The sequence below is a fragment of the Natator depressus genome, chromosome 5 (assembly GCF_965152275.1).
Source record: "Natator depressus isolate rNatDep1 chromosome 5, rNatDep2.hap1, whole genome shotgun sequence".
Classification (NCBI taxonomy): domain Eukaryota; kingdom Metazoa; phylum Chordata; order Testudines; family Cheloniidae; genus Natator; species Natator depressus.
In genome coordinates, this window is record NC_134238.1 from 73095554 (window position 1) to 73118323 (window position 22770).

Genomic DNA, 22770 nt, shown 5'->3' on the forward strand with positions numbered 1-22770 from the left:
ATCTTATGACATTCTTTGAGCACTAGAACATCTCTGTTGCCTTTCCTTGTATTTTTCTTGTTACTTTTATAGCTCCATTCAGACTAGTGCGGATCTGGACAGCAGTGTCTCGTCTGGCCAGTTCTTGGATACTAATTCTCCAAGGAAAGCACAGGTGGGATCCTTTAAGATGAATGGCAATATATAAATGTAAACTATAATTATCTCCTCATTTTTATTCGTGGTGATCCCCTATTGATACTTTTGAGAGCAACGCTGGCCTTTTTTTTTTTTTTTTTTGCAATGATTTTTGCATTGCAAGATTGTTAATCCGAGTCCTCAAAGTCAATGCATTCACTCCATGATAACTTTTTATAGTATTTCTAACTGGCAGCAGAAGCCCAAATTCTAAGGCTATGTCTATACTACAAAGATAAGTCGAACTATGGTAGGTCAACTTATGGTCACCAATTAGTGGAGTAGCTGATGTCTACATTACCCTCCTGTCAGTGATGTGCATCCTCAACGGAAGAGGGCAGTGTGGGGGGCTGAAAGCCAGGCCTTTCAGCTCCACACAGCTCCCCACCGGGAGCCCAGCTTCCCCTCAGGGTTTCTCGCTTCTGGGGTGGAGCTCCATACCGGGAGTCAGGTCCGCTGCCGTGCTCCAAGCAGGGAGGCGGGACCTTGGGGGCAGCAGGGCTCCCAGTGGGGAGCCCAAGTGGCAGCTCAAACTTGGAGATTGGACGGCCACCCAGCTTGAGGCAGACAGCGGGTGGCAGCCCGGGAGCCGGCTTTCTTGTCAATTTCACTGCTCCAATGGAACTCTTAAATTGACAAGAATGACAGCCAACAGCCCATGTAAGTAACACAGTGTCTACACAGATACTGCATCACCCTATCTACACCGACATAAGCCCTACACCTCTCATCGAGGTGGTTTTATTATGTCAGCATAATAGGGAGTTACATCAGCAGGAGGAGGGTTTCAGCATGTACACCTTTGCTGCTCAGTGGACAAAACCTTTTGTTAACAAAGCCCACCTTTCCTCTCCTCTCTCCTTTTCTGATGGGCTTTTTATTACATTGCCCAGTTGCTGACTGATGTATGAGGCTTTGAGTTATTTCCTTCCTCCAGAAGCAAAATACATTGAAAACAGACTCTGTAACAAAATGACCCCCCCCCCCCCACTACTCAGTCCTTGATGTATGTAGGTGTTGGGGCTGAGTTCTGAATGGTTAACTAGATCTTGCCTAACTAGCCTGTACAGCCTCACACTCTCAGCTTCCAGATGCAAAAAGCCAATTTACTTGTCGTGGCTTTGTCCTGAACCCCCTGTAAGTGCCTTCTAATGACAGCTTGACAGTTTTAGTAGTATTTTTAAATTGCTAAAAACAGGCCAAGTCTGTCTAAACATAGCCTATTCACCAGCTCTCGTCAAAACAATTCCGTTTTTTTCTACATGGCGATCCAGCAGACCATGGAAACCGGCTACACAGATTCTATTTATTTTAGTCCAAAACTGGGCCCTCAGGCTAAGAGCTAGTCTACCAGGCAGTGGTCACATTAAATACTGTTTCACTGTCTCATACAGAAACAGGGCCTCTCTTTGAGAGGGAAATTGTCAGCAAAAGCAACACAGTCAGATGCCATGGAGCAGACTATAAAACATTACAGGCCAGATCTCCTACTATAGCTGAGGATTGCTTGTGTAGCCAAGTATGGAGGGGTGCCAAGGTGTCTGTAATCTATTTTTGCCCCCTCCCACAATCCTCCTGTAGCCTGTCTGCACTCCATTAATGTTCTGGTGCAAGTTAGAGCAGCCTAAAAGGCAGTTGCCCACAAGAGTTGTATACACTTTAGTTCAAGCTATTTCTTCTAGTCTCCCTGCAAAGGAAAGGGAATGAAAAAGGAGACCTCTATTAAGAAAAGTGGAATAGAACATACAAATGTATTATTGCGTTAGTGCTGGTCAGGAGAACCTCATGTAACCAGGACCCTCCTTTGTGCAGGGGAATGGAATCGTGGTTTAATATTAAGAACTAAATTGTCAGATGTTCTGTACATGTGGGAAGCACAAGAACAGGCTGCCCTCAGGAGCAGCCTTGCCTCGCTGTTCCTTCCCTGTTCTGGAGAGTTGACATATGCTGGGCCAACCCTATAACTATCTCAGTGTGTACCCCCACACTCACGATGGGGTGAAGTCAAGGCTCTGCCTATTCCTCACTCCTTCCTCTCACTCACAAGCATGGGGGTGAGATGAGGTAGTAGAACTCTATGGAAGCTGTTTCCCCCATGCATCTCTCTGCAATGTTAGTAGCTGGCGTAACACAGTAAGGAAGCACCATATGCCCCTATACTATCCAGCATGGGCACCCAGCACAGGCCATGATCTGGCCCTAAGGGAACATCTGGGTTATTTTCTCGCTCACTGCAGCTTTTAATAGTATATGTTAGTAGCTCCAAGTGGCAACAATGGACATATGTTGAGGAAAAAAATAAGGCCTGAGATCTAGATGAAAGACCATGTGCACAATTGCATACTTATATATTTTAGGCAAATACCACAAGTGTGCATGCAAATACATCTTAGATATCTGATAGGTATGGGAGGCTTTGAGCAACTTCTTCTAAAAGGATACTGTTATTTTATGGATTATGTTATACTCCTTTTATGAAGCACCAAGAGTTGGAGACCAATTTTCTAAATCAATTAATAGCAAAGACCAGTCTTCCTGTCTGCATTCAAACTGAGCAACTTTTCCTCACAGTATCTGATGCACATAGTTATATATAACCACCTGAGAGCTCACCAATCCAGCACCAATAAAATAAAGGAAGCTTTGCCTTTGAATTGCATGGGAGCAGGATCAAATACAAAATGTCCATGTGTGAGTACTTTGTCTAATCCATAATTGGCTATGCAATTATTAGGTGTAAAATTGTGTGTATATCACAGATTTTTTCCCCAAAATGGCTAGAAATGATTACAAAACCTCCTATTATTAGTAAGTAAAAATGAATGCTCGAAGTTAGAGATAAAATAGACATGCTTGGCCATTGCCTTCTTCCCTTTGCCAATTCATTTTGTTGGTGGAGGATAGGGAAATGATAACATTTGCCAGGAGAAATAACTTCCAACCCAGACTGGAAAGCATGCTTGCTGTTTCACTAGGTTCTAGAAAAGAGAATCAAGGAGAAGCCTCACAAAAATCATAAGGAAAAGCATGAGATCCCAAAGGAAGTGACTCCCAGGAAAAGTTGAAGAGTCTGCACATAAATATAGTGGAAGGGTAGACTAGACTGAAGTCTAATACAGCACAATACAATATTAATTTTATACAGATGAAAAGCACTAATATAAGAGATATTGGAATCATACCTATCAGAGAATAAGTAAAGAAAGCCAAAATGTAAATGAATTTCATTGTTTTAATTATTTCAAATTACTTTCACGACAATGGAGACCCATTAAAATTAGTGGAGCAGTTGACCCATTGCACAAAGCATTTTTGTGAACATCTTGTGGTTTTACAATGAAACTCTAATATGGGAGTTGGTAGCAATAAATACAATAGACACATTGATTATATCCACTCTAACTGAAGCACATAGGTGGGATTGGCTGCATAGTTCTGTGTGTAGAGATCAGCTCGAGGCACAGATGAACATTCCGCGCTCTTGGCTGGAATTTTATTTACCATTTTTCCATGCTCTCCTGCCAAATAACAGGACTAAACTGGAGGAATGGCTGACTCATATGTGGGTTGCATGCTGCCCTTGTCAAAGATCACTGAAGCAGTGCAGGGTAATTAGAAGTAAAATAAAGCAAAAAATTATTTCCAGAGGAGGACTCAGTTTTCAATGAATTGGCTTTATCTTTTACACCCTGTGATCAGGGAACTCCTTTTGACATCAGTTGGAATTCTGCATGTGCACACATTCCGAGACCCCACTCCCAATGCCTACTATGTGCATTCCTCCCAAAAAATCTTATTTCCTTAAACACAACTAAAATGACTAATGCAGCTGAAAATAATAGGCCAGTCCTGCTTTAACTGCTCTTGTCCCTGTTCTGATGAATACCCAGGTGGCATAAAGCTGCTGTAGCAATTCACTAATGTCTGACTGACGCATTGTATTGTACTTGTGTGTACGTAAAATTGAGAATATGGCATTCTCTATAGATTACTGTTGTTGCTTTTATTCTGACCTCAGATGAGTTACTTTCATCATTCAGATACAGTGACCAGAGGATGTGAAAACACACACACGCTTCCTTATAAGGAACAACAGTTAGAGGCTGCACATTGTTTAGGTGCACAGTTTTGTTCAATATCATACCCTCCTTAACCCTGAAAAATGTAACCCAAGAATTCTTAGTAAAAACTTGAATAGAGTTTTTTTCTCTTAAAAATACTTTTGATCTTTTCCTTTCCCATATCCATGTATCTGGATTCCATTCAATAGACATTCAACTTTTATACTATAGATGCTTTAAAAAACAAACAAACCCTGGGAAATACATGATTTTCAAATACAGTTGTGGGGGCACAGGTCCATAAAGCAAGAAGTGTGCAAAATCCAGATGGTGGTCATGTTACAAGGAATGAAAGGAAAGCATAAAAAGCAAATGCTAATATTTTCTCCTTCCTCCCTCCCCATTCAGAAGAACAGGTACATTGTGCTGTGAAAAGGCTTACTGAAGCATGCAACTTGATAATGCTTTAGGCAATACATCAAGTTCATTGAGAATTCTTTATAAAGCACAGCATTCAAAAACACTTCCTTTTTTGTCTTCAATGTTTTTGGTTTTATTTGTAAATCTGTCTCAAAGCAACTAGAGATGGGTTCAGGTTGCTGGAGATCCAAAATATTCCCCAGTTCCCCCAGACTTTGGGAAAGTTTGCATCTGCATCCAAACTTGGCAGTTAGGGCACATCTTTAAAATTAAGATTTCTAAAATAGTTACTAAATTCCGACAAAAGTTACATTTTATGTCATGTGTTTTAATTGGCTCAATCTTTCAAGACCCTGGCCTATTCTGTCCCCAGTCCAGCAAAACACTTAAGTTCATGCATAACTTTAAGCACATCTCAGCACCTTGTAGAAACAAGCCCTGTGACTCCAAAAGTCTCTCAATAATTTGTCAGAAGAGATTACTTCCATCAGTTTGTCTCCTTGATGATCTAGGGCTATATTCTCCGATGCATACTTACACTGAAACCAATAAACCTAGTAGTGGTGGAGTAAGATAGACTCAAGAAGTCAGTAAAGGTGGTAGATTCTGGCCCTTAAGAAAAGTACTGTTGCTATATCCCTGTTGCTATTGAAGTGTTTCCTTCACAACTAGTTTGTGAGCTCACTGCTGTTAGCTGATTAGGCTTGCTCTTTTCTTTATTAGTTAGATTGTGGAAGCAGCCAAAAATATGCTGTCACTTTCCAAACACAGATGTTGACAGAGTCCCTGCCCTGATGAGCATTCTGTCCAAAATGACAAGACACAGAAGGCTGGGAAAAAGGGATACATCATCTAAGCAAGGTGATCAGGGTGCAGAAACTGGTAGGAACACATGATCTCAATTATGAGTGGGATTTTCAAAAATACCTGAAAGAATTGTGTCCTACAAGACAATGGGAGTTGGGTGACTAACTTCCTTAGTTGATTTTGAAAATCTCTCCTTATGTGATTGCTTGTTGTTTTTATTTTCAAATAGATACAGGAAATTCCCTTCTACATCTGAAGTCTAAAAGTACCAATGTGGCTTACCATTAAATTTGGATTGTCAGGAAATTGAGACTGACACCACTCTGGTTTATCTCATAATTTTTCTTTTTAAAGAGTATCTGGCCTTGCTGGATCTCATTAGAAAGAGTGAAGGTCATTTAGGGTCCAAACCAGCTTCACCTAGAGTTAATGGAAAGGACTCCTATTGATTTCAAGGAGAGTCTGACCCAAATGCAGCCCCTGGAATTTGAAAATCCAGCCCAATCCTTTGGGACTGGAGCAAAGACACAGAAATACACAAGGCTGAATCACACTAATCTAGCATAGAGGGAGTCAGGCTCATAGAATCACTGAAATTGGAGAGAGAAACAAACAGTCATCTTGTCCATTCCCTGCCTATATAGGATTGTTCCCTCTAACATATGTTTGAGCGCTTGTCTGTTCCAGTTTTAAAATGTTTCAGGTAATGTCACTTCCACCAAATCTCTCGGAAAACTACTACAGTTTCATACAGCTCACTATTTTGAAACATTTCCTCATAGCCTAACTTTTGCTCAGATTCTTTCAAATATTCCTAAGCAACTTATTTACTATCTTGGCCTTTTCACCCTTCAAATTACTTGTACACACTTAAAAGCTGAAATTATCTTGCTCTTTCTTTCTTTCCTCAAGAGTTCCCCCCACACACAGTGACTATTATTTCTTTTGCCTGAATTCCCCAAAGGTTGAACATACCTTGCTGGTGCCCTGGACTGCTGTATTCTAGGTACAGTGACACCTGCTGGATCCACCTCTGACAAATCAGTAGGGAAGAGCAAGCAGGGGGGACCAAGTGGAATCTTTTCAAGTCTTTCCAAAAGGGTTCTGGGCGGGTGAGAAATTGACAGGTGAGGACTGAACCTCAACTCAGCATTTTTAATGCTTTTTTGACATGGTAATTTCTTTGCAAAGAAGATACCAGGCAGGGAGAGAAAAGGATTGAACTATTTAACACAGTTTGTAGAAGCACCACATACAACTACTTCCCTCCCTCCCCTGGTCAGGGGGTTAGTTTTGTTATATCCATCGTTAATCAAGGAGAGGAAAGACTTATGGAAGCCTAATAAACAATATTTATATTTATTTACCTACCTGATTTTCTTTATTCTTGTCCTAGCCCATTCCCTATCTCCATGAGCAAGGTGATGGTCAGAAACCACTTAGATGTTAGAGTACAGCCAGGATTTGCATAAACACCAAGCCTCACTGTTGAAATTCCCTGTTCCTCAGTGGGTGATTTGTTAGGGTTTCATAATACATGTAAATGGAGAGTCTTCTCTAGTCTGGCCTATAGATTCCAAGTCTTTTCCAGGATTCTTACTTTTATCACAAGACTGAAGGATGAAGCTCTCTATGCACAATCACTGCCCTGACTCCACATGTACCTTGCTTAACATAAATGCTGTTCACAGTGCTACTGTGGTTAACTTCCCACGAAGGGCCAAATCTTTCCTCTGGCAGACTCCCACTGAAGTCATTGGGAACTTGCCTGAGTAAGGACTCAGGAAAACCTGAAAGAGAACCTCGGAGTCTGGTCCAACATGAAGGGATGGTCCTTAGCTTCCTAAAAGGCACAATAATTGATAGAAATTAATTGTCACAAATGCCAACTGGCACCTGGCCCTTCTGGACTTATTACAAACAGGCTGATTTTTTTTGTACACGTATAGATTATTTCTTGCTGTCCTAGTGTTTTCTTACTTTTAATTTTTAGTCTGATTTTAATAAAACTCACTAAGCAGGTTTTCCCAAGTTACCATAGCGGTAGTAATAACTTTCCTCAGTCTACAAGGCAAATCTATACTATACTTCCTATGGCACTCCTGGGGAATGAGACTATATGGATAGAAGCTGGTTCACAGCATGACTGAATTGAAGGTCTCTGATTTCAGTTGCCACAAGTACAGAAAAGGGTACCAATTTCCCTTAAAGTTTAGTTCATGACCTGACCTATTTTTACTTGTTATACCAGTACATCCACATAAAAACATTCACCTCCAAAATGGTTGGTCAGCAAATAATATAAGATTATATTACATTATATACATTAATAAAGAGTATTTAATCAACCCCTGATGTGGGTTTACATTTGGATAAATAATTGGGATATTCAGCTGAACACAAATTAACATTCTTGCCTTTCATAGTTTTAGCTGTAATGTGCATATTGATATTATAATTTCATCTTTTTATATTTGAGATCTTTCAAACCATTGCTAAGTTGGATAAATCAAATGTATACGTATACCGCAGGGTCTCAGTGTTTCTTTCATAGGGGAATGTTCTTTCCAAAGTTCCCTTTTTAGAAGCTGAAAAGTTACCCCAATGTTTTGCTCTGCTTTACTGCCACCCATCCGCTAACATCCTGCATCATAACCATTGTCTTTCTAGTCCAAGAAAAGTCACCAGATCCCCTTTGAAACCTGTAAACTAGGTACCATACCTAAACAATAGCAACATGAGGGTTTCCTTCCACACAACAAAACTGTATCACATCAGAATTTAGCTATAAAGAGTCAAGATAACTTACATGATGCTGACCAGGACTTAGTGCTCATTGCAGTGAAGGATAAATTGGGTTCAACAAGCATCATGTCAACTAGATTAAACCTGAGTTTTACCATGACTAGCTGACACAATGTTGTACATGACTAGTCCTTGTTGGCACTAAACACAAATTCATGTTAATTAATTCATCTCTTCACAGTTGTGTTCTAACATCGAGGTCCCAAAGGGCTGGAGAAGGGTAAACATAGTTCCTATCTTTAAAAAAAGGGAACATACAGGACCCAGAGAATTGTAGACCAGTCAGCCTAACACCAATACTCAGAAAGATACTGGAGCAAAATTAAACAATCATTTGCAATACCTAGAGGATAGCAGGATGATCAGTAATAGTCAACATGAATTTGTCAAGAGTAAATCATGCCATATTAAACTAATTTGTTTCTTGACAGGGTTACTGGCCTAGTTGGGTGGGGGAGAAGCAGGATACATGATGTATCTTAATTTTAGTAAGGCTTTTGAAACATGATATTCTCAACCAAACTAGGGAAATGTGGTCTAGATGAATTGGGGGTGCATTACTGGTTGACAAAAAAAACACACAGAATAATTATCAATAGTTTGCTGTCAAAATTGGAGGACGTTTCTAGCAGAGATCCATGTGGGTCTGGTACCATGCAATATTTTTATTAATGGATCTTGGAGTGGAGAGTGTGCTTGAAAAATCTGTGGATGACACTAAGTTGGGAGGAGTTATAAGCACTTTGGGGGACAGGATTAGAATTTAAAATAACCTTGACCAGTTATCCAAGAAGAATTCAGTGAAAACAATTGCACAGTACTACACTTAGAAAGAAAAAAAAATGCACAAATACAAAATGGGGAATAACTGGCAAGGTAGTAGTTCTGCTGAAAATGATCTAAGGGTTACAGCGGATCACAAATTGAGTTTGAGTCAGAAATGTTATGCTGTTGCAAAAAAGGCAAAATACACTCTAGTATAATAGGAGTGCTGTATGTAGGGCATGGGAGGTAATTCTTCTAGTCTACTCAGCACTTCTGAGGCCTCAGCTAGAGTATTGCAGTTTGAGTGTTGCACTTCAGGAAAGACATCACTATAGGGAGGCTGCCTCCAAAGTGACCCCTCATAATCTCAGAGTGGCCCAGCAAGTGGCCCCCGCCTTGATTTCCCTCTTCTAGGGCACTCACAGTTCCCCTCTTCTTAATTGGGGAACACCTACCTGAATTTTCCACCATATGTGAAAAGGCGACCCCACCTGGAACAGCCTCTAGCATCTGGCTGTGGCAGAACAGTTCTGCCTCAGTTTCCCTGCACGTGGAGTCCCCAGTAAATCTGTGTAAGCTTCCTAAATATAAATAGCCTGTTGTGGGGTTAATTTTATGAATTGTGGTTCTAGGATTTTTGTAATAATTCTCAGTAAAGTCCAAACAGTACATTCAATCTTTCCAGTCTCAAAAGTCCATCAACATCACGTACAGCTCTGGCATCTCACGCCTCACTTCTCACATACAGCTCTAGTATCTGTCACTATGCATCACCTCAAGCCCCCTAGCTGGGGTGCATCTTTGCTCCCTTTCATTCTCAGGTCTGGCGCTAGCCCTCACCTGGAGACATCAGTGGGTTCACCACTCTATCATTCAACCCTCTCTGGCCCTCTGACTTCAGCTCTTTGGCTCAGAGAAACAGCATGGATCCACCTCTACTGCTTTCAGCCCTCTCTGGCCATGGCTGTCTGGCCTGGGAAAGTTTGTAGGTGACGCCCTGACTACCTTCTGCTTTCACCAGCCTGACCTGGATCCACTGTTTAGCTAGGGAACTCTCACCTTTCCCTCCTTCAGGGACATCCCTTTCCTGAAGCTCTCGGCCCAGCTCTGCTCCTGAGCTCGCTCTCTCTCTCTCTCTGCTTCTCTAGATATCCGCATCTCTTCTCTTGCCCTCTCTGGACTCTTGCTTCTGGGTGGTCTCTCATTGATAATTCCCAGGGACAGCCCTGTCCTCCTCTTTATACCAAACTAAGGCACACCTGGATTGCAACAAGAGAGCCGAACCCAATTTTGTTTCAAGGGCCAGTTATGCTGTTGCTAAGGGGACAAATTGGAGAGAGGCCAAAAAGGACAGCAACAATATGATAAAAGGTTTAGAAAACCTGACATATGAGGAAAGGTTTAAAAAAATTGTACATGTGTGGTCTTGAGAAAAGAAGACTGCCATCAGGTCCCCACTCAATCTTTAAATATGTTAAGGGCTGTTATAAAGAGAAAGGTGATCATTGTCTCTGTCCATTGAAGATATTACTTCTTGTCCTTGGCTTAATCTGCAGCAAGGGAGATTTAGATTAAATGTTAGGAAAAACTTTCTAACTATAAGAATAGTTGGCCCTGGAATAGGTTATGGAGGGAGGTTGTGGAATCCCTGTCATTGGAGGGTTTTAAGAACAGGTTGGATAAACACCTGTCAGGGATGGTCAAGGTTTAGTGGTCCTGCCTCAGTGCAGGAGGATGGACTAGGTTATCTCTTGAGGTCCATTCTAGCTTTACATTTCTATGATTCTGTGCTGCACTTTGTAGTGGGAAAGAGGTCCCAGTAACTGAATTATATTTCTCCCCCTGTGAAACTTGCAGTCCCGCCCAGCCCAGAGAACAAGAGATGGGGACTGGGCAAGTAACTGACCTACATCAAATTGTTTTCAATGTTTAAACAATAATCCCTGTTGTTGGGGACTCTAGTTTCTATAATCTTTTAAAGTCCCTCAGAAGAAAGGGAGACCTTATTTTATCAGGTGGGGAGAAAGAATCTAAGGGATTGAAGTTTTGTCATCTTCAGTCCCTTCGTACACAAAATGGAAAATGAGTATATGCATTCTAGTAATCATCTTTTGAAAACTAGGCATCTTTAAGATGTCTCAAACTGGGCCCCCCGAGCTGAGACTCCCCAAATCATTAGTTACTTTTGAAAATGTGGAGGCCTCTCAGTCTGATATGGGTTAATACTGAACTTTTCCCTTTGAAGCAAACTATAATGAAGCAAAATCCCAATTACCCAAAGATCTCGGGGGAACCCAAAAGCTTCAGATTGGCTATTCTGATTATTCAAACCTCGGTCTATGTGTTAGTGGCCTGCTCCCTCAATTATTTATGATGGAAGGTGCCCAGAAAGATGAGTTTGGGAAACAGGGCCTTACCAAATCACACTTGGTACTCAGACTCCTTCTCTGCTTCCCAGCCCTTTTTCCTTGGGAATCTCTCCTGGCAGATAATTGGAAATTGGCCAGTAGGATTTCCTGGTTATTCGGATTTAACTTATCCAAAGCCCCCGTTGTCCAAAACAATGTCACATCCTCAGCTAACCCAAGAGAGCATGGCTCTGCTTCAGAGAACAAGTGTTATATGTGTGATTCACATAATCATGTTTGCGCTGTAACTAAACTGTTGCTTATGTGTACATAAGAGGGGGAGGATGAGGCAATACCAACTTTCAATTTCTATTGCAGCCTTAATTCCTCCACCCTGCGAGTGATAAGTCACAAAGTACTTCCTCTAAATCCAGCTTCTAACATGAACTAGCATTGACTAGATATGCACAGGGCCAAGTGGGTTTGGTTTCATTCCCAGAAGATGGAAGCATGAATCCTGCAAGAATCAAAGCAGTTCCCAAACTAATCCCTCTTCCCCTCTCTGCAGCCCATTGTGTGGTCCATCTGGTGGATATCAAGCTTTGGCAGATTTTTCACATTTTTAAAATATTAAACAAGCATTTCTGCAATAAATTGAATTTGATAATATGTGAGTACACTGGTGTATTTTGCAATGATGTTTTGGATTCATTCAATGACTAAAAATACATTGTGTACAATGCAGTTACATTTATTTTGTTCCTTTTGGGAGTCACCCCCGTTGGAACAGCTCACCTTAACCACAGTTTTTCCATCACTTTCATTTAATGTACAGTCTTTAATTTTACCTCATTTTGGCTAACCAGTGAGTATCTGGCATTCAAAAATGTTACCCACTATAAATAGAACATACATTTAATCTGCCATTTCTATTAAAGATGCTATTCTGTGCAGTGAATTACCAGTGAAGTATTACATCATAAACTTGAACCAGATGAAATATTTACTGCTTTCCTTAAACTTAAATGTTAGATCTCAATAGCAAATTAAGTTTGGGTTTTGCCAGATTAGAGATCTGATCTGTCCTAAAACTTAGAGCTGTGAGAGTTTCCAGATTTCATGATGATTTGACTAAAATATACTAAGCCCATTATCACAGTTCCTCCTTTATACATCTATTGATATTTCAAAGACTTTAGAAAATGTATATTTGTTCTCATTAACAAATTCTTCATTTTATTTTGATATTAAAGAAATAGTGGAGAGGGACTAATACTAAAATATCTTCTGTTTTAGTTTATCTGTGGTTATCACAAAAATAGCCCTGCATTCACCTTTTTTCAAATAGTGACATAATTTACAGAAACAGCCTATTCATTCTGGCCTACATAGTAATTTTCCTTTCAGAAATGGTATCTCCAGCTATGACATTTAAAGGAATTATATAGAAACATGGTGCTGGATACCAAGGTATTTAGAGACTGTGAATGTCCAAAGAACTGCTGTATCTAAGGGTAAAATCAATAGGTAAAATTGAGAACACCAAAATTTTAGAAGCATGTGTGCAATACTGTATCTCTAGGGAACAACTTGCAGATTTTTAAAATGCAGCATTTTAATATTTGTTGAACTGTGAAATATTGCAATCGCATTTCCTTTCTGCTTCTTACAACTAGTGTTGCATTTACCTTTTCTATGAATTTGTGCGCTGTAATGGGAGGGACTAAATCACAATGCTATCCTGTGAAGATGGCTGACTCCAGCTGTTTAGGCTGGCTGTAAGTTCAAACCCATCCGTTGCTAGATAGCTAAATGCTTTTTGGTGAATTTTTCTCTTGACCTTTCTTATGGCTCAGGATTAAGATTCAAGGGTTTGTATGCAGAAAGATCAATACTAGTGCTCCTGGAGCAATGAGCTGCAGAGCTACTGCACTGCCTATTTTAACTCCTAATTAGACACATTAAGCATCATTAAATAAGAATCCTCTGGCCTGATCAGCTAACACTTGAAAGTCATGTTAACGTTGGTTCATGAATTCTGGTGAATGTTTTGTAATTAATTCTGGGCATACCTAGTTGTGCTACATGAGCAGTGCACAAGTCCCTTAAGTAGAGCAAGGCAGAACGTGAACTTTTTTCTCATTTTCACCATTTCTTTGGTTGACACTCAAAGATTAAATTATGTCAGTCTTCTGAAGTGTTGTTATCCCTTAGAATCTAAAACCATCCTGTAAAGGTTTCCATTCGATGTATTATTTGTAAAGAGCTCATTTTCTTTAGAATGAATTTACAAGAATCTTGGATATTAATTCCAAACTCTAAAATACTTGTAAAAGAAATCATGTCAATCTTGCCTTGTATATAAAGAGTTCAAGTTCAGTCAGAGCAAAATTCATCTTCACATAAAGATTTGATGCTGGTATCTTGAAGGAGTTAGACTTTAAAAAAATGCTACTGGAAATCTGAAATGCAATCAATTAACAGAGAAGACACTATACGTAAGTCCAACAAAAGAAATATCAATATTGTAAGATAAAGGTATTTTATCAATTAAGTGTACAATTGTTATAAAAATGTATTCATAGGTCCCAACATAAATGCAGTAACAACCTATCTCTTTGTTCTCCTTAAATACGTTTAATAGGAATAGAAGTACCACTCTACAGTCTAATTCCTGAAAGAGCTTGACAGCAAGCATGGTAGTGAAGAGGATAGGTCCATCAAGGGATATTAGTCAGGATGGGCAGGGATGGTGTTTCTAGCTTCTGTTTGTCAGAAGCTGGGAATGGGCGATAGAGGATGGATCACTTGATGATTACCTGTTCTGTTCATTCCCTCTGAAGCACCTGGCATTGGCCACTGTCAGAAGACAGGATACTGGGTTAGATGGACCTTTGGTCTGACCCAGTATGGCTGTTCTTATATGGTGTTGTATTAAGAGAATACATTACTCTTTTGGCTAGCAAGGGGGAATGCTAAGGGACAGGTTACCTGTGAAAGCATAAAGGAAATTAGAAGAAACTTTGCAAGCTGAGGCTGAATCCACATAAAACCAAGATTATATTGGTAGACTGGAGGAAGATGTGGGGAAGATGTGCTGGGGGACATGGAGCTTTGTTACTGTAGTGAGTGGGTAATTATCACAGTGAGATAAGGAGATTATTATATTGTATCTTGAATTTGTTCAGCTATTAGGCCTGATCCAAAGTAATTAAAGTCAAAGAGAGCCTTTCTATTAACTTCAGTAGGCTTTGGATCAGGCCCATTGTGAGTTTTAAAAATGTAAAAGTACATACAGAGTTTGAGATGAACACGTAGGGCCAGATCCTAGTACACTTACTCATCACGTTGAGGGGTTCCGTACTCCACAAACAGTTTCTCTGAAGTCAGTGGGGCTACTTGGTGAACAAAGTAGTACTTAGTGTGAGTCAAAGTACAGAACTCTGACCCTAAATAAAAAACTTTGTGGAAGTACATGTGCAAGGTCTAAGGAAAGCTCTCTCTTTAAAACAAAAACCAAAAACCAAACAAAAAAACACCCCACTCACTGAATTAGATAGAGCAGCAGCAAAACTGCTGAAGATTTAGGTAAGAGTGTCCAAATTATTTTTACTTTAAGTTTGCCTGGAATCACTTTATCACTGTGCTTCATCATTTCACTTGGAAAGTTTGTCTGAGCCCAGGCATGATCTTAGGACTCAGGTTTTCCTAGCACGTGGAAGTAAATATGATGGTCATTGTGCAGGGTAATGATCTTATATTTCTTACAGCAGCTCCTGTGGCTTGCTAGTTCTTGGGAGTAAGTCATACATCCTGCCTTCTAGGCTGGAGGACATAATCTCAACATGCCAGTCATGAAAAATGACTGTCCTGTAAGGAATAAAGGTGTCTGATATTTAATTGTGTAGGGGCCTTAAAAGAACTGTACCAACTATGTGATTTATAGAGTAAAGTTAAGAATGTCCTTAGTGGACACACAATTTGTATGTGATTATAACTATATTTTCAAATATGATGTATGATGTTGTGCTGAACTTATGGGCAAGCTCTGATGTTTATATGCATAAAAATTGAGGACAGAGTATACAAGCGACTCTTTCTTTTCTCACAGTTTGGAAAAGGATAGACAACAGCGGATGACAAAAGCTGCATTTCAAAGGTGTTATGTTCCCTAAAATCAGACCAGAAGGAAACAAAACAACTTTTCTATAAATTCGGGAGTCACTTCCAGGATAAATTGGGAAAGAAGGGTGCACAGAGACACACAGCACTTGGGACATTTGATATGGAACTAACAGGACACAGATACTGAGGAGAGACAGCCTTACCTCTCAAGAAGATATAAATGATATTGCATCTAAGTTATAGGACTGTGATATCCATATCTGGTAAATTAAGGCTTTTGTCTGCTCCATGATATTAGTCTGAGGTTTGTTTATATTAACTAATTTTTATTTTAATTCTGCTTTGATTTCAAACAATCTGAATTTGAATTGGTGATTGTTAAGCTAGATGATATTCAGTGCTAGGCACTCCTGGAGGTCCTCGGTACAGTCCTCAGATGGGCTACACTCACACTTTGTGCAAGGAAAGGCAAAGATGCTGCTAAGCTTCATGTCTCCCCCAGTGCTTGTGACGGTGGTGCAAGGCAGAGCAGTCACAGGGTGCTCTAGTTCCTGACAACAAGAATGGCCCCTTAGGGACCATTCTGGCTGCAAGAGATCAGTCCTTGTGGAAGTGCAAAGCTAAGGATTTCCCCTTACTGGGGAAATCTTCAGCTGTCCTGATAGGGCAACTTTAAAGTCATTTTGCATCACACTGGTGGAATAAAGTAACATAAATAGAGGCTGAGGATGTGGCTCAGCATCTGTGATTCTCCACTGCCTTGCCCCTTGGGTAGTTTCTCTCCTCTGGGCAAAAAGTGCATGTAAGCTGCTACCAAAATGGTCTTAATTTTACAGTCAATTCTAGGGTGAAGGAACTATCTATCTGTGGGCACTATCCCCAACAGGAGCCACAAGGAAGATGGCATAAGCCACTATGTACATGGGGAAAGCTGTAAGGCTGAAAGAGTGGTAGGTTTGGAGAGATGACACATACTAAACTTTATTCCTATAAGTGACCTGATTTTCAAACATTTCTAATTTGCAATGTACTTAAACTATCTGACTAGTTTAGGCCAAATCCAAACTTTTAACAGTAAAGGCAAAGAGTGTTGAGAGGGTGATGTCTCAGCACCTGTAGAAGAGAGAGAGGGAGGTTTTAAGTGCACATCCTGCAACTTTTCACCATCTGCATATAGAGTAGCACAGCAATACTGGCTGAAGCTGTTTTCCCTTCAGTCTGCATGTAGAAAAGTGGACTCACCACAAGAGCACCTCCTCATGCGTGGACCTGGCATAGCAGCCTCTCTCCTCTTTAGCACCTCCAGCTGATGGCTACTCTGGAGTGATCTCTCGCCCTATAACTCAGCCTTCCAGCCAGGTCATGATTTAGTCCCACACCATTCAGATTAACAACATCCAACACATAAAAGTCCAAACATCCTTTCAAAAGGAGAATTGGTCCCCAACTTTGTGCCACATGGTCCTTATCCCCTCTTTGCTCAAGGTTTTCTCATGTTCTTAATGGTTTCAATCAGGGGACAGGAGGGACTTAACACCTTCCCTGATACTCGTACCAGGGAAGGTGTCTTGAGTCCCCTCCTGATATAAACCCAGGGACCCTGTAGTGAGCAGGCAAGGTCTTCTGTTCATATGAACCCTGCTACCTCTCTGGGCTTCTTCCCCTCATAGCTTTTTACCAGGCCTATTCCCCGCTACTTTTCTAGGTTTATCCTTGTCTCAGGGCCAGGACTCAACTGGAATTCCCCAGTAAATCTCCACCCAGAAATACAAACAAACTTCCTTCTGTGCTCCTCGGGTTTCACCTGTCATCCCTCTTAAGTTTCCCTTGAGCAGTTGCTCAGTTAACAACCTCCCAGGGCTCTTTCTCAGGAAGTCCTGATCCTATCCCTTTTATCAGGGCTTCCCACCAAAGCCTACTCCACTCCAATAGCTGCCTTGTCTTTCTCCTGGCGGCTTACTGGCATTCTGTATTCCAGAAAGGATCCCAAGTTTTACTCTTTCCCCTTGATTCTCCTGGTTTCCCTATTCTCTAGTCCTAGAGAGTGACTGCCAAGTTCTTCCCTTTCCTCTCTAGACTTCCTCACTTTAAACTAGCCACCCAGCTCCTTCTTCAACTCGGACTCAGCTTTCAATTAGTCCTGGCCCATGCTCCAGGTGCAACCTGGTAAGTTCACTGGCTTCTCAGGCCCACATTAACCCTTTTATTGCCTGTGCGGAGTAAACACCTCATCACACTGTAAAGTAAAACATACATGACAAGAGTTGTATAAGAAGGGCAGCTCTGTGTTGTGTAATGGTGCTTAGATGCCATGATTTGAATAGATTCATAGATTATAAAACTAGAAGGGAACACTGATCATCTAGTCTGACTTCCTGTTTAACACAGGCCGCAGAACTTCCCTGAATTAATTCCAAATTGAACTAGAGTGTAGCTAGTAGCAAAACGTTCAGTCTTGATTTTGAAGTGTTCAGTGGTAGAGAATCCATCACAGCCCTGGTAACTTTTTCCAATTGTTAATTACCATTAGATGTTAAAAATTTGCACCTTATTTCTAGTATAGATTTCTATAACTTCAATTTCCAAACATTGGATCTTGTTACACCATTGTCTGATAGTTTGAAAGCCTTCTATTATCAAATTTATGTTCCTCATGTAGGTATTTACAGACTATGATCAAGTCACCCCTTAATCTGGTCTTTCATAATTAAATAGATTGAGCTCCTTGAGTCTTTCAGTATAAAGCATATTTTCAAACCCTTTATCATTCTCATGGCTCTTCTCTGAACCATCTCCAATTTTTCAACATCCTTCCACCGGTGTTTGCACCAGTGCTAGATAAAGACACAGTAGAGCCTTTCTACTCCCTTCTTGATAGTCACCTGTTTATACATCCAAGGCTCATACCAGTCCTTTTGGCCACAACATTGCACTGGGAGCTCATGATCAGCTGATTATACACCAGGACTTCCAAGTCTCTTTTTCAGAATCACTGCTTCCTAGGATAGTGACTATCTTTTAAGTACAGCCTGCCTTATTTGTTCTTAGATGTGTGATGTAACATTTGGCTGAATTGAAACACATTGTTTGTTTGTGCCCAGTTTAGCAAGCAATCTAGATTGCTCTATATTATGGACTTGTCCACTTCATTATTTACCACTTCCTTAATATTTGTGTCGTCTTTAAACCTGATCAGTGATGGATTTCATAAAAGTGTTCAGTAGCAAAGAGCCAAGAACCAATCCCTTCAGGACCCCACTTACAATCATATTTTATGGCCTATCAGATAGTCCATTTTTAATCCATTTCATACGGGCCATATAGATTTTGTATTGTTCTAGTTTCTTAATTGAAAATGTCATGCAGTATAAAGTCAAATGCCTCACAGATATATATACACAAATAGCCCAGGAGAACGTGCTTCCATACAGGGGAAAAAAAAAAAACCCACTGACCCCATGCTCCTAGCCCCTCCCCTACCTAGAACCCATATGGAGTATCAAACAATTACAACCGATACCTGATGAGGACCACATCCCAAAAGAAATCTTTTCTGAACACCTTCTTCTGGCCTTAAAACAATCCCTGAACCTTGCCAAGCTCATCATCAGAAGCAAGTTCCCCACAAACCAGAGCAGACCAACTCAAAGAGGCATCCAGACCCTGTCAGAACAACAGATGCAAAACCTACAGACACATCTCCACTCCTGCAATGATCAATACCCATCCCAACACACCTTTCAAGATCCATGGGCCCTACACATGCCTGTCATAATATGTGTTGTACCTTGTCCAATGCATCAAATGTCTCAACAACTATGTGGGTGAATCAATCACTACACTCTTGAATGAATTCACACAGAAAAATGATTAAAAAAAAGACAAAACCCCTGTATTAGCCATGGGCATACACTTCCCCAAATGATCCCTCCACAACTGACCTATCATTCCTCATCCCCAAAGGAAACCTGCACAACACCTTCAAAAGATGAGCCTGGGCATTTAAATTCATAATTCTGCTGAACACAAAAAAGGACTTAACAGAAACACGGGTTTTATGGCCCATTACTACAACTTAGCTTTTAAGGTCAGAAGGGACCATTATGATTGTCTAGTCTGACCTCCTGCACAACGCAGCCCACAGAATCTCACCCACCCACCCACTCCTGTAACAAACCCCTAACCTATGTCTGAGCTATTGAAGTCCTCAAACCGTGGTTTAAGACTTCAAGGTGCAGAGAATCCTCCAACAAGTGGTGCATGCCCCATGCTGCAGAGGAAGGTGAAAAACCCCCAGGGCCTCTGCCAATCTGCCCTGGAGGAAAATTCCTTCCTGACCCCAAATATGGTGATCAGCAAAACCCTGAGCATGTGGGCAAGACTCACCAGCCAGACACCCAGGAAAGAATTATCTGTAGTAACTCAGATCCCACCCCATCTAACATCCCATCACAGGCCACTGGGCATATTTACCTCTAATAGTCAAAGATCAATTAATTGTCAAAATTAGGCTATCCCATCATACCATTTCCTCCATAAGCTTATCAAGCTTAGTCTTGAAACCAGATATATCTTTTTCCCCCACTGCTCCCCTTGGAAGGCTGTTCCAGAACTTCACTCCTCTGATGGTTAGAAACCTTCATCTAATTTCAAGTCTAAACTTCCTGGTGGCCAGTTTATATCCATTTATTCTTGTGTCCACTTGGTACTGAGCTTAAATAATTCCTCTCGCTCCCTGGTATTTATCCCTCTGATATATTTATAGAGAGCAATCATATCTCTTGTAACATGCTCTGCTGCCTACTAACCCTACATTGTCCTGTGACTCCCCATCTAGTTTCAGGGATAATTCTTCAGTGTTCACATTATTGAAATTACCTACTATATACTTTGTTTTTCCTTGGCTTATTCTGAGCCCATGACTCTCTAACACATTTCTCCATTTCTCAAGATCTTCTTCTAAACTATCTTTCTTCTCACTGCATAGAATGATGTAATCTGCAAACGACATGAACCAAGGTGCCTCCTTTTGTATGTTCCCTCTGAGGGTATCCAGATTGAGACAAGAAAGGGCTTAGTGCTGATGCACTCCCACCTTTACCAATAATTTGTCTGTTTCACCACTAGAAGTTCTGACTATTGACTTTGCACCTAAATACATGGTGTGAACAAACCACATGAAAAATACTGGTACCGTTTTCTCCCTTAAATACCACCAGATGACTTCTCTTGGAACTTGCTCAAAAGTCTTTTCCAGATCAGTGAACACCATGTGAATATTTTCCCCTTACTCTCTCTAAATCATAGTGACAAAATATCATAACCAAAATAATTCTGATAACGCTGCTTGAGTTTTAGAACATCTCAGATATATTCATGCCCTTTGTCCAGAAGCATACACCTTCCACGCAACATACATTTTGTAATCATTGCTTCCCCCCACCCCTCCACATGAAATGAAAGTAAGTTATATTACAGTTTAGATATGTCAGTTTTAACCTGGGTGCTCAACGCTTGCATATCCAAGCAGTTGAAAGCAACCCGGAACAATGTAATAATTCTTTTTAGAAAAATTGACTGGTTGCCACAGGGAATTTGTTTCTGTCATTTGAGGATATATGGAAAATAGCTGCAACCTGTTATAGCTTTCAGTTCAATGCAAGCCACACAGAACAGGCTGATTAGGTATTTACCACTGACTGAAAATAGTTATGTGCATATTCAGGACAACCAGCACAAAATTTATAAAGTATTAACATGGTGGTGGGAATGGTGAAGAAAGAGAAAATAAATCTGCTTCCAAATACCTTGCTGAATGCTTCTTGTTGAATTTTTGTCCTTACCATTCTGAGAAAAATAAATGACATCATCAATAAGGGACTCTTCACCAATGAATCCATTTCTAGATTGTTATGGTATTGTAGAAATATATGGAATATATTAGTCTTTTAGTCTGAATTCAGAGGTCACAAATCCCTCACCAATGTAATTACTCAGTAACTGGAAAGTTCTAATTCCACAGCTGCACCCGTCTGGCCAGAATGACCCGCCAACGACTGAATGAAGTGTCTGTCACAGTGTGAGACGGCTGCAGCTTCAGCATTAAAGGAGTTTGTTATGTGGCTTTTTGAGAAAGAATAAGAATTAAAGGGAAAATATATTGAAAGTCAGAGGCTAAGAGAAGCAATGTCTGAAACAGAAATATGCTATAGACACCACAAATGATATCTCCCCCCTCACACACTGCTCTGTTTATAGCTTGGTAAGAGAAAGTGAATCTGTGGCATGGAAATGAAACTGGCAGTCCTGTAGAACCAGAGAGATTTTCAGCTTCTAAAGAGAAAATATGATCAATTTAAAATATAAGTGCTAGTAAGTTTTATCCACAGTTTGGGATATTATGTTGGCAGTAGCCAGTGGCAGAATAAATTCAAGCATGTTAACTGGAATGAATATTTTCCCCTTCATCTGGAATGCAGGGAAATCCTTTACCACAAGGAATGAAAGGGAGGACATGCCTTACAAAAAGGGAAAGTTTCTGTGGATTTCACTGGGAACTGGAGAGTGAAAATAAGGAATTTCATACATCTCATGAGTACTGAATAGAAATATCATTATGTAATATGATGTCCAGCCTCTAAACCCAGCTGTTTAAATAAGGCTTATAATAGAACAGCAGTAAACTGTTTCCCAGCATGGTAAATTTAAGTGACCAAAGCATCCCACTTCCAGTTAGGTTGTCTGGTAGGTTCTCTATTTGTTGTTAACTTTAAGAAGTGCCATAGACTCCTTATGCATTGAACTGTTGGCTGAGAAAGGGTCCCATTCAGAGGAAGGATCATCTAGAGAGCCACAATGTACCTCAGGCAGTGTAGGTTCAATTCCATCTCATCCCAGTTCCCCATTTATAAAATAGGGATAACGCTTCCCTACCTCACTACTGTCTTGAGATGATAAAAATCAATTAATGATGTATATTCAGGGGATATACATAGAAACCTGCTGTAAATATGGTTACAGCTAAACTGATTTTGGCCAACTTCTGTGGATGAGGCGGAACCATATTAAAATGTGCTTTCCCCTAGGACCTTGGCTCAGCCACACCTGCTTATCTAAACCATGTAAAATGTAACGGAAATGTTGTTTAAATATGGCTCTCTAATCCAGTGAAGGGCCCCAATGCAGGTGGGGGGCGGAAGGGCTAAATAAATTGAGGAAGTTATACCTTATGAGGGATTTAAATATTCATAAGCACAGGAGGC

The 22770-nt window shown here is 40.5% G+C and overlaps 1 long non-coding RNA gene across 1 annotated transcript in view; it reads right to left on the reverse strand.

The window, feature by feature from the left end:
• The window catches only part of LOC141988194 (uncharacterized), a 177796-nt gene extending 156378 nt beyond the window's left edge, over window positions 1-21418 (reverse strand). Inside the window, exon 1 of the long non-coding RNA XR_012639690.1 lies at window positions 21316-21418. This is a non-coding gene — a long non-coding RNA (uncharacterized LOC141988194). The remainder of the gene's footprint in view (window positions 1-21315) is intronic.
• Between the last annotated feature and the right edge of the window lie 1352 nt (window positions 21419-22770).